The sequence below is a fragment of the Loxodonta africana genome, chromosome 3, assembly GCF_030014295.1.
Source record: "Loxodonta africana isolate mLoxAfr1 chromosome 3, mLoxAfr1.hap2, whole genome shotgun sequence".
Lineage (NCBI taxonomy): Eukaryota > Metazoa > Chordata > Mammalia > Proboscidea > Elephantidae > Loxodonta > Loxodonta africana.
Genome location: NC_087344.1, coordinates 25,967,745 through 25,981,470, shown reverse-complemented (window position 1 = coordinate 25,981,470; position 13,726 = coordinate 25,967,745).

Below are 13,726 nucleotides of genomic sequence, written 5' to 3'. Positions count from 1 at the left end.
AGATAATTCAAAAACCTTTGCAGCAGTACATTGACAGGGAACTGCTGGAAATTCAAGCTGGGTTCAAAAGAGGACGTGGAACAAGGAATATCACTGCTGATGGTTGAGAACTGGGCATCAGGAGCCAGCCTGCCTGGAGTTCCCATCTCTTCCTGGCTCACCCACTTCCTGGACCTCAGTTTCCTCATCTGAAAACTGGGGATAATATTGCACTCACCTCCCAGGTTGGCTGCCTGGCATTTGCAAATGATTAGTAAACGTTGTTGTTGTTGTTAAAAAAACCATCAAATTGGTTCTGACTCATAGCAACCCTATGTACAACAGAACGAAACACTGCTCAGTTCTGTACCATCCTTATGATCGTTGGTATGCTTGAGCTCATTGTTGCAGCCACTGTGTCAATCCATCTCGTTTAGGGTCTTCTGTTACTCACTGACCCTCTACTTTACCAAGCATGATGTCCTTTTCTAGGGACTGATCCCTCCTGATAACATGTCCAAAGGATGTAGTCTTGCATGTTTGCTTCTAAGGAGCATTTTGGCTGTACCCCTTCCAAGACAGATCTGTTTGTTCTTTTGGCAATCTGTGGTGTATTCAATATTCTTCACCAGCTCCACTACTCCAAGGCATCAGTTCTTCTTTGGTCTTCTTTATTCATTGTCCAGCTTAAGCATACATATGACACAATTAAAAATACCATGACTTAGGTCAGGAGCACCTTAATCTTCAAGGTGACATCTTTGCTTTTTAACACTTTGTTGTTGTTAGGTGCCATCGAGTCGGTTCCGACTCATAGCAACCATGTGTACCATAGAACGAAACACTGCCCAGTCCTGCGCCATCCTTACAATCCTTATTATGCCTGAGCCCATTGTTGCAGCCACTGTGTCAATCCATCTTGTTGAGGGTCTTCCTCTTTTCCGTTGACCCTGTATTTTGCCAAGCATCATGTCCTTCTCCAGGGACTGATCCCTCCTGACAACATGTCCAAAGTATGTAAGGCACAGTCTCGCCATCCTTGCTTCTAAGGAGCATTCTGGTTTTATTTCTTCCAAGACAGATTTGTTCTTCTTTTGGCAGTACTCTTCACCAACACCACAATTCAAAGGCGTCAATTCTTCTTTGGTCTTCCTTACTCATTGCCCAGCTTTCACATGCATATGATGCAGTTGGAAATGCCATGGCTTGGGTCAGGCTTACCTTAGTCTTCAAGGTGACATCTTTGCTCTTCAACACTTTAAAGAGGTCCTTTGCAGCAGATTTGCCCAGTGCAGTGCGTCTTTTGATTTCTTCACTGCTGCTTCCATTGGTGTTGATTGTGGATCCAAGTAAAATGAAACCCTTGACAACTTCAATCTTTTCTTCATTTATCATGCTATGGCTTATTATTCCAGTTGTGAGGATTTTTGTGTTTTCATCATGTTGAGGTGTAATCCATACAGAAGGCTGTGGTCTTTGATCTTCATCAGTAAGTGTTTCAAGTCCTCTTCACTTTCTGCAAGCAAGGTTGTGCCATCTGCATAACGCAGATTTTTAATGAGTCTTCCTCCAATCCTGAAGCCCCATTCTTCTTCATATAGTCCAGCTTCTAGGATTATTTGCTCTGCATACAGATTGAATAGGTATGGTGAAAGGATACAACCCTGACACACACCTTTCCTGACTTTAAACCACTCAGTATCCCCTTGTTCTGTCCAAACAACTGCCTCTTGATCTATATACAGGTTCTTCCTCATGAGCACAATTAAGTGTCCTGGAATTCCCATCCTTCGCAATGTTATCCATAATTTGTTATGATCTACACAGTCGAATGCCTTTGCATAGTCAAGAAAACACAGGTAAACATCCTTCTGGTATTCTCTGCTTACAGTCATTATCCATCTAACATCAGCAATGATATCCCCGGTTCCACGTCCTCTTCTGAATCTGGCCTGAATTTCTGGCAGTTCCCTGTTGATATACTGCTGCAGCCGTTTTTGAATGATCTTCAGCAAAATTTTGCTTGCGTGTGATATCAATGATATTGTTCAATAATTTCTGCATTCGGTTGGATCACCTTTCTTGGGAATAGGCATAAATATGGATCTCTACCAGTTGGTTTGCCGGGTAGCTGTCTTTCAAATTTCTTGGCATAGATGAGTGAGTACCTCCAGTGCTGCATCCATTTGTTGAAACATTTCAGTTGAAATTCTGTCAATTCCTGGAGCCTTGTTTCATAACCAATGTCTTCAGTGCAGCTTGAACGTCTTCCTTCACTACCATCGGTCCCTGATCATATGCTACTTCCTGAAATGGTTCAACATTGACCAATTATTTTTGGTACAGTGACTCTGTGTATTCCTTCCATTTTCTTTTGATGCTTCCTGTGTCATTTAATATTTTCCCTGTAGAATTCTTCAATACTGCAACTCGAGGCTTGAGGAACACGAAGTGTGTTCTTCCCTTTTGGTTTTCTAACTCCAGGTCTTTGCACATGTCATTATAACACTTTACTTTGTCTTCTCAAGCCACCCTTTGAAATCTTCTGTTCAGCTCTTTTACTTCATCATTTCTTCCATTAGCTTTAGCTACTCAACATTCAAGGGCAAGTTTCAGAGTCTCTTCTGACATTCTTTTTGGTCTTTTTTTTCTTTCCTTTTTAATGACCTCTTGGTTTCTTCATGTATGATGTCCTTGATGTCATTTCCACAATTCATCTAATCTTCAGTCATTAGTGTTCAATGTGTCAAATCTATTCTTGAGATGGTCTCTAAATTTGGGTGGGATAAACTCAAGGTCATGCTTTGGCTATCATGAACTTTTTCTAATTTTCTTCAGCTTACCCTGAACTTGCGTATGAGCAATTGATGGTCTGTTCCACAGTCGGCCTCAGGCCTTGTTCTGACTGATGATACTGAGTTTTTCAATCATCTCTTTCCACAGATGTAGTCAATTTGATTTCTGTGTATTCTATCCGGTGAAGTCCATGAGTATAGTTGCTGTTTATATTGTTGAAAAAAGGTATTTGTAACGCAGAAGTTGTTGGTCTTGCAAAATTCTATCAGGTGGTCTCTGGATTCATTTCTATCACCAAGTTTGTATTTTCGAACTACATATCCTTCTTTGTTTCCAACTTTCACTTTCCAATCACGAGTAATTATCAATGCATCCTGATTGCATGTTTGATCAATTTCAAACATGCCAAAATTGGTAAAAATCTTCAATTTCTTCATCTTTGACCTCAACGGTTGGTGCATAAATTTGAATAATAGACATATTAACTGGTCTTTCTCATAGGAGTATGGATATTATTCTATCACTGACAGCGTTGTACTTCAAGATAGATTTTGAAATGTTGTTTTTTGACAGCGAATGCAACTCCATTCCTCTTCAAGTTGTCCTTCCCGGCATAGTAGACTATATGATTGTCAAATTCATTCAGTCCAGTTCAGCTCACTAATGCCTAGGATATGGATGTTTATACATTCCATTTCATTTTTGACAATTTCCAACTTTCCTAGATTCATACTTCATACATTCCATGTTGCTATTACTAATGGATGTTTGCAGCTGTTTCTACACATTTTGAGTCATGCCACCTCAGCAAATGAAGGTCCTGAAAGCTTAACTCCATCCATGCCATTAAGGTCATTTCTACTTTGAGGAGTCAGCTCTTCCCCAGGTGTACTTTGAGTGCCTTCCAACCTGAGGGGCTCATCTTATGGCACTATATCAGACAATATTCTGCTGCTATTCCTAAGGTTTTCACTGGCTAATTCTTTTCAGAAGTAGACTGCCACGTCCTTCTTCCTAGTCTGTGTTATTCTGGAAGCTCAGTTGAAACCTGTCCTCCATGGGTGTCCCTGCTGGTGTTTGAATACCAGTGGCATAGCTTCCAGCATCACAGCAACATGGAATCCCCCAGAGTACAACAAACTGCCAGACCCCTGGGGTAATAAACATTAGCAACTAATATTAGTTCTTGGAAGAAGTACAGCCAGAATGCTCCTTAGAAGTACCGGCAGACCTTGCTGTTGGCACAGGTGCTACCCCAGACCCCTCTTGGATTTGCCCCCGAATCACTCTGACCCTTCCCACGGCCACTCAAACCCACACTTTCACCCTTCCTACACTGCCCAGACTCTGCTTCCGGCCCCTAGAGGCCCAGCCCCTTGGCTGAGCTGTAAATTCTGGTCCTTTTTGCTCTGGCACAAGACCTGCTATGACCCAGCCCCAAACTGACCTGGCTCCGCATAGCTTCACCACCTCCCCTGACCCGTCCCTTGTCAGGCTCCAGCCCCACCTTACTTGCTATGATGCCGTATTCTACTCAAGCTTGGTGGCAGCCCGCCCTCCTTTTAAACTGGCTTAATTACCTGTGCCCTGACCTCACCCCCTTTCCATGCTGTAACCCATCCGTCTTCAGGCTGTGGAAGAGGGATGGTCATCTTGAGTCAGATCTTGCCGCTTTCCGCTGTGACCAATCTCCCTTTCCCGTGGGGAAGGTGAAGGTGAGTTCCCGCCTCTCCCTGCTCTCCTGTGGTGGTTCTGACTCATCGCCAAGGTTGGAAGTGTGCTGGAGGCCTCCCTAGTTTCAGACCTGCTTTCTACCTGTGCTCTGACCCACCCCTCCCAAGCTGGGTGTGGGCTTGCTTGGTGGTGAGAGAGGTGGGCACTGATTCAGACTGCCCTCTCCTGTGCTCTGACACCCCCCCCCCCCACCCCGATGGGCTTCGATGGCTTCTTCTTTGGGTGCCTGGATTAACAAAATAAGATTTGGGAGGAGATGCTGGAGATGGAGCAGGTGTGGCATGCCAGCAGTAGTCTGAAGCCCCTGGCCGCCAACGTCTGCACTGGTGAGGTAGAGGCTGACCTCAAGGGTGTGTGACCTGTGCAGTCCTCTGTGAGGAAAGTAATATCCCATTCACCATCACCACATTCTCCTCCTGGATTTGGGTGTCCTCATGATCACAGGATGCACACCCTGTCCCTACTGCACACACTTCCATGACTGTGAGAAGGCCTGGCACAGTGCCTTGGTACCCTCATTTGTGTGGTCAGCCCAAGTGAACTCATGAACAACCACTGACTATTTTTATGTGTATGTCCCTATGCTCCCACGTGCCACCACCCAGTCTTTTTTTTTTTTAATTAGTAGACTTTATTATTTTTTTAATGGAGAGTTAAATATAATTTAGAACAGTGGGTTCTGGATATGGTTTCATTCTAGCCAGATATATGGGTTCAGATTTCACATGTGAAAAACTGTGCACTAGAGATTAGTAAGTAAACACAATTAAGCCCGTTCCTACCTTGCTTACTATAAGCTGGTGCATACTGTGCTTACTGGTTGCCTTAGTCATGTAGTGCTGCTGTAACAGAAGTACCGCAAGTGGATGACTTTAACAAACAGAAGTTTATTCTCTCACAGCCTAGTAGGCTAGAAGTCCAAATTCAGGGCTTCAGTTCCAGGGGAAGGCTTTCTCTGTTGGCTCTGGAGGAAGATTCTTGTCATCAATCTGCTCCAGAACTAGGAGCTTCTCTGCAAAGGAACCCCGGTCCAAAGAATGTGCTCTGCTTGTGGCACTGCTTTCTTGGTGGTACGAGGTCGCCCAACTCTCTGCTCCCTTCTCTCTTTTATATCTCAAAAGAGATTGGCCCAAGACACAATCCAATCAGATTGAGTCCTGCCTCATTAACATAATTGCCACCTATCCCATCTATTTAATATCATAAAGGTAGGATTTGCAACACATAGGAAAATCACATCAGATAACAAAACGGTGGACAATCACACAATACTGGGAATCATGGCCTAGCCAAATTGATACACGTTTTTTGGGGGAACACAATTCAGTCTATGATACTGGTTAATCTGCCTCTGATCTAGGGCTAAACTAAGTTTCCCACAGATTCATCTTATACCTGCCTCCTTGTGAGGTGGGTGAGTGTAGAGAGTGTTTTGTGTCTCTCTGCTTCCCCACCCCAGGAAAAGGTACTGCACACTCATATATCAAGGTAGATGAGGGAGGTTTCCAAGAACCACTTGGAGAGCTTGATGCATGCTCCTGGAATTGAGAGGATTCAGGAATTTGGTGTCTTCACAAGTATGAAAGCATCAAAGTGGGAAGAGGCTTGGTGAATGGGCCTGTGGAGTTGGGAATAAGCCTCTGTGGGGTGAAGGTGTAGGTTTCCTATGAGTTGTATGTGTTTCCCACAAAAAAAAAGTTGGATTTTAGTAGTCTTGAAAGGGATTCCACCAAAATGATCTATCTAAAGGGGCAAGTTAATTTCAACAGTGGTAGGCCATCTAAAGTGTTAAGCTGAGGGGAAGTGGTTGGGTTGGCAAGAGGCAGAGAGAGTAGTTGTCAACTTGAAAATCATTTTCTATAGAAGAAAACTGAGGGGGGAGGTCCTCAGTGGTGGGAACTCAGAAAATCCTACTGCAGCAACCATAGAACACCCCTTTTCCTCTAAACCTTCCCCCTTTCTCAGTTGGACCCTAGAATAGCCAGAAATAGGGCCTAGAAAGTGTAGAAGGAGGTAGAATTAGAAAGAAAGAAGAAAAAGTCCCTCTCCCTAATTGTTTCCCTTTCTCTGTTCCCTACTCATTTCCCTGCGCCAGACCTTATCCATTTCTGGTTTCCTAGCTTGATTCAGGCCTAAGGATGGCTGTAGGCTGGTGCTAGTGAAGAGATGCTTTATTATTATTATTGTGCATTAGGTGAAAGTTTACAGAGCAAATTAGATTCCCATTCCATAGTTTGTGCATAAAGTGTTTCTAGACTTTTTTTTTTATAGCAGTTTTAGGTTTACAGAAAAAAGGTACAGAAAGTATAGAGTTCCCATACACTCCAAGCCCCCTGCACACTGTTTCTCCTATCACCCACTCTTGATCACATATATACCCAGGACACAGCTGTACACATGGAGTGGCCCAGGACACCCTGGCCTGAGGACTCCCCTATCCCACCTGCAGGATTGGCATTATGACACCAACCATACTGTGATGACCATGGCCTCATACTTCCAATAAAAAGAATGCCAACATGTGGGAGAAGAGCCTTGACAAGCTCATCCGACTGGTCAACATCCAGGTCAGCGTGCCTGTGTGCACATGTGTGCTTGTTTCCCTGTGCCTTCAGTCATAGCTATTGTTTCTGTAACAAATGACCACACACTTATGGCCTAAAACAGAAATTGATTATCTTTTAGTTCTGTGGAAACCCTGGTGGTGTAGTGGTTAAGAACTACAGCTGCTAACCAAAAGGTCTACAGTTTGAATCCACCAGGCGCTCCTTGGAAACCCTATGGGGCAGTTCTAGTCTGTCCTGTAGGGTCACTATGAGTCAGAATTGACTTGATGGCAATGGGTTTGGTTTGGTTTTTGGTTGTAGTTTCATAGGTCAGAAGTCCAACATGGGCCTCACTGGGCTAAAATCGAGGTGTCAGCACGGTTGCCTTTCTTTCTGGAAGCTCTAGGAAAGAATCTGTTTCTTTGCCTTTCCAGCTGCTAAAGGCTGCCTGTATTCCTTGGTGGGTGGCCCCTTCCTCCATGTTCAAAGCCAGTAACACAGCATCTCTCTGACCACGCTCTGTCATCACATCTTCTCTGATGTCCTTTCACCTCTTCTGTCTTCCTCTTCTACTTTTAAAGACCTCTGTGATTACATTGAGGCCACCCAGACAATCCAGGATAGGCTCTCTATTTTAAAGTCAGCTAATCTTCAACTTTACTTCCATTTTGCCATGTAACCTAGCATATTCATAGGTTCTGGGTATTAGGACATCTATGGGAAACCCTCGTGGCATAATGGTTAAGTGCTACGGCTGCTAACCAAGAGATTGGCAGTTTGAATCCGCCAGGCGCTCCTTGGAAACTCTATCGAGCAGTTCTACTCTGTCCTATAGGGTCGCTATGAGTGGGAATCGACTCACCAGCAGTGGGTTTGTTTTTTTTGGTTATGGGGGGAGCACTCTAAGGACTAAGGTGTACCTGATCCAAGCCATGGTTTTTTCAATTGCTTCATATGCATGGGAAAGCTGCACAGTAACTAAGGAAGACAGAAGAAGAATCGATGCCTTTGAATTATGGTGTTGGTGAAGAATATTGAATATATCACTGAGTGCCAGAAGAACAAACAAATCTGTCATAGAAGAAGGACAGCCAGAATGCTCCTTAGAAGCAAGGATAGTGAGATTTCATCTTACGTACTTTGTTATCAAGAAGGAGGAGTCCCTAGAAAAGGACATCATGCTTGATAAAGTAGAGGGTCAGAGAAAAAGAGGAAGACCTTCAATGAGGTGGATTGACACAGTGGCTATAACAGTGGGCTCAAGCGTAAAAACGATTGTGAGACTGCAGCAGGACCAGGTAGTGTTTTGTTTTGTTGTACCTAGAGTCACTAAGAGTCGGAACTGACTCTACAGCACCTAACAACAACAATGTGGGTGGGAGGGGCGTTATTTTACCTAGCAGGATGTGTTGATGTGTCTCCTATAAGCAGCCTGTGACTGTGGTCCTGTCAGCACAGAAACTTTTCTCATCTCTCCCATTTCATCAACCTCATCCTCAGAGTTGTCTACCCGCCCAATCTCCACGTCCTCACCTCCCCCTCACTCCCTGCACTGCCATTTCACCGAAACTGGTCTAAGCCCTGTCACTGAGGACCTTCCAGCAGACGTTTCTCAGTCCTTCCCCATGCCCTGGTCCCTGAGGAGACTTCAACACCCTTGATCACTTCCTCCTGAAAATACTATGCCCTTTGAGTGTCATAATGCCACTGTCTTGATTTCTCTCCCGCAGGTTAATACTACTTTGCAGACTCTATTTTACCAACTCTAGAAATGGACTCTCTGGGTTCAGATCCTGGCTCTGCCACTTACTACCTCTGTGACCTTGAACAATGATCTTAAGTGCTCAATGCCTTAGTTTTCTCATCTATAAAATGGTTATAATGGTGGTCTCCACTTCATAGGGCTGTTATGAGAGTTTAATGAGTTCATTTCCATAGATCACTAGAACAGTGCCTTGGCACATGGTAAGTGTAAGTGGTTGTTGTTTATCATTCTTATTCGTGGCTGAAAAATTCCTGCTCCTCCTTTAAGACATCAGCTGCAATGACTCATCCTCGAGCAAGCCTGCACCAAACCCCATGCTTCATTAATATCTGTGACACTACATCCAGGCCAATTGTAACTAATTGACTCTTTGTTTACTGTCTTTCTTCCCATCTTGACTGTGAAGTCCATAAGGGCAGAGGCTAGCCTCTCTGGTTCGATACTGTGTCTACAATCCTGGCATGTTGAAGAACCGGCTGACTGTGTGCTGAGTAAACACAGTGTATGTGTCTGAGTACATAAATGAGTATATGACTGTGTGTGCAGGTATGTAGATGTGTATGTACCCAGGTAAAATCATGTAGTCCCATGAGTATCCCTTTATTTACTGAAATATTTATTGAGCACCTATTGTGTGCTGGGCACCGGGGATAGAGTACCAGTGGAGGGTTGCTAATAACCTTGTTCCTCCACCTTCCTCTGTTGAAAGTGAGCCTCTATTCATATAAAAAATTGTGACAGTTGGTACAAATAATTATTCCTGGAAAGTGATTATTCCAGCACTATAGTGTACGAGAAAATCCTATAGAACAGTTCTACTCTTCAGTGGCATCACTAGGGTTGGTGTCACCCCCCCTCCTATGGACTTTCTCCCGTACCAGCACTGGCAGCAATGAAAACAACAGCTAGTGCTTATAGTGCATGCGGACGACACCATGTGATTCAAAGCATCTATGTAATTGGGTAGTATGATAGCTCTGACCAGAGAGGATTGTTGTTGTTGTTAGGTGCCATTGAGTCAGTTCCGACTCATAGTGACCATATATACAACAGAATGAAACAGTGCCCAGTCTTGTGCCATGCCCACAATCGTTGCTATGCTTGAGCCCATTGTTGAAGCCATTGTGTCAATCCATGTCATTGAGGGCCTTCCTCTTTTTCATTGACCTTGTACTTTACCAAGTGTCTTAGGCTGGGTTCTCTAGAGAAAGAAAACCAGTAAAGCATATAAGTATATATAAAAAATATATAGAGACATTTATATCAAGGAAACAGCTCATGCAATTGTAGGGGCTGGAATGTCCCAAATCCTTGAATCAGGTCTTTCCCAATTCACGGAGCCACAGAAGCTGGTGAACCCAAGATAAGCAGGTTGGAGAGCAGGGCTCCTGTTCACAGGCTGTGAAGGTCGAGGAATCTCCAAGGCCGGCAGGCAAGACCACAAGGTTTTTCCTGATTCATGTAGCCGCAGGGGCTGGCGAACCCAAGATAGGCAGGTCAGGGAGCGGGACTCTTGCTCACAGACTGTGAAGATCAACAAATCCCAAGATGGACAGGTAAGCTGCTAGCTCAAGTCCCAAGAACCAGAGGTCAGACAAGAGACAGCCGCTGGATCCAGAACAAGCCAACTACCTTTGCAAGGCGAACAGGAAGGAAGAAGGCAGCAGAAGGCAGAGAGATGAAGGCTGAGGGGGCTGTGAGCCACTACAGGCCCCGACCTGGCTGGTACCACTCAGCAGATTCCATTATGGGGGTAATCACATATTAAATTTCACAGGGAAGTAATCACAACATTATACAGCTGCCAAAACATTGAGAATCATCATAGTTCAGCCAAGTTAACACACAATCTTAATCATCACACTAAGTATGATGTCCTTCTCCAGGGACTGATCTCTCCTGACAACATGTCCAAAGTATGTAAGCTGTAGCCTCGCCAGCCTTGCTTCTAAGGAGCTTTCTGGTTGTATTTCTTCCAAGACAGATTTGTTCGTTCTTTTGGCAGTTCATGGTATATTCAATATTCTTCACCAATACCACAATTCAAGGTGCCAATTTTTCTGTCTTCCTTATTCATTGCCCAGCTTTTGCATACATATGATGTGAGTGAAAATACCGTGGCTTGGGTCAGGCTCACCTTAGTCTTCAAGGCGACAACTTTGCTTTTCAACACTTTAAAGAGGTCTTTTGCATTGGAAGTTTCAAAAAGTACATTAGCATAGAGTTTTAGCCTTGTAGGTGAATTCATACATGTAAGCTGGGCTCATGAAAAATGTTTTTGTTACAACTAACTACAGGGATATTTTAATAAAAAATAATAAATTTCTGCTGAAACACTGTACTAAAATTTTATAGACAGTTATTTTGGAGTCACCCCTCAACAGTGTCACCTGCTGTGGCCCACACCCCCTGTAAACCCCCTAGTGACACCACTGCTACTCTCTAACACAGGGGTCACCATGAGTCAAAATTGACTCTCGATGGCAATGACCTTAGTTTTTTTTTTTTTTTTAATGTCACAATTTTTCTAAGGTTTTCAGTAATAAGACTGAAATTATTTTTAAAAGTTTAGTAAAATTTCAGGTTTATTCTCGGATCCCTGGAATTCTTTCAAGGATGGTAATATTTGGCTTTGGCCAAATTTTCATTTTCACACTTGGCTATTGGTTTGCACTAAAAATGTGTAATAAGGAGCATCTGACATGCGATGTTGACATCTGTGTGCCCTCTGTGAAGACAAGGACTCCAGGAGGCCTCACCACTCCCCCCCACCCCTCCAGCAGGCCAGTCCACGTTCCAACTTGTTACCTGCGGGAGCTGAACAAGGTCAACCTGATCTGGTATTGGGGTTAAGGGGGGGCCTGGGGGGATTAGGATGCCCCGTGGGCTGTGGCTCTGCCCTCAATACCCTGCCCCTGCGGGTCGGTGAAACAGGATGACTTCTTCCCCTAGGCCTACCGGCCCCCACAAGTTCTGGACTGGCTATTTCTCCAGCCTGCCTGCCCTCAAACGCTACTCCTCACCTACAACCTCCTGCATGTGGGTAAGCACCTGGCTCGAGAGTCTGGCCCAGTGGTCCCAGGCAGGCTTGACAACCTCAATACATCCCTGTCCACAGGTGCGCAAGCAGCTGGAGAGCACTGGCGGGACCTGTGGCCACGGCGGTACACTATGGATCAGTGCGCCCCTCAGTATGTGTCGGGCTAGCGAGGGGACGAGGGGTGGGACTGGAGCTGGGCCTGTCATACCCCCCACCTAAAGTCCTTCCTTTAAAGCGCCTAAGAACCCTTTCCACCTGCACTGGACCTTCGGTGTCTTCCTGGAGTCGGGCGGTGTACTGCGGAGGCCCCGCCAGGCTCACTGTCCCAGGGGGAAGAGATTGCAGTGCTCGAGCACCACGATTCAGCCAGCGGCACTGCCCTGCAGCACTTGGCTTACGACTACACAAGCCAGCTGGCGGAAGGCTGGGGACGCTGTGAGGTGGCCGGGGTGGGGCCAGAAATGGCGTGGTCTGCGAGAGGCCAGGCGAAGATAGAAAGGAGTAGGGCCTGGGATGTGCGAGCCCTGGGAGGGTCAGGTTAGAGATCTGAACAGCTGGAGCAAGAAGGGAGCAAGGCTCAGCCGCTAGGAAAGGCGGGGAGGGCAGAGGGAGGGGCGGGCATTCAGAGCGGACCTGCTACTTGACGCTCCTCCCCAGGTGCTCCTGATAAACCATTCCGCGGCCAACTCAACTTCGGAGTCCGTAGGCTCAGCAAGACAGCGGCGCGCGGAAGTCCTCCCGGAGGTGAGAGGGGTGGGGCCGAAGGAGAGAAGGACAGATTTCCTGGACCCCGCGGAGAGCTGAGGAAATATGCAGATCATGGGGGGGAGGGGCAGAGAAGAGGAAGCAGCGCTCTGGCCCAGGCCTCTTCAGAGGACGGTTACTTAATTGCTCTTGGAGAACCACACAGGGGGGATATCCTGTGAGGGGCAGTCAAGATGGGGCAGCGCCCGGATGTGTGCACCACGTGGGCACTCTGCCTGGACGGCCTTGACAGCACTGGGATCCCATAGGGACATTGCCTTGCATGGTGGGTGGGTTTGGAGAAGCTTTGCAGTGACTCACGCCCACCCTGACCCTCCCACCCCAGTTCCAGGTCACCATTTATAACCACCTGAGACAGAGACCTGGTCGTGCAGTGGTTAACCTTTAGGCTGTTAACCGCAAGGTACGCGGTTGGAATCCACCACCCGTTCATGATCATATACTATCTCCTTAAATGGTTGAACGTTGACCAATTCTTTTTGGTAGAGTGACTCTGTATATTCCTTCCATCTTCCTTTGATGCTTCCTGCATCATTTAATATTTTCCCTATAGAATCCTTCAATATTCCAACTTGAGGCTTGAATCTTTTTTTCAGTTCTTTTAGCTTGAGAAATGCCAAGCATGTTCTTCCCTTTTGGCTTTCTAACTCCAGGTCTTTGCACATGTCATTATAATACTTCGTCTTCTCGAGCCACCCTTTGAAATCTTCTGTTCAGCTCTCCTACTTCATTATTTCTTCCATTTGCGTTAGCTACTCAACGTTCAAAAGCAAGCTTCAGAGTCTCTTCTGACATCCTTTTTGGTCTTTTCTTTCTTTCTTGTCTTTTTAATGACCTCTTGCTGCCTTCATGTCTGATATCCTTGATGTCATTCAACAACTCATCTGGTCTTCAGTCATTAGTGTTCAACATGTCAAATCTATTCTTGAGATGGCCTCTGTCTTGGTTGCCTAGTGCTGCCATAACAGAAATACCACAAGCGAGTGGCTTTAACAAAGAGAAATTTATTTTCTCACAGTCTAGTAGGTTACAAGTCCAAATTCAGGGTGTCAGCTGCAGGGGAAGGCTTTCTCTATTTGTCAGCCCTGGAGAAAGGTCCTT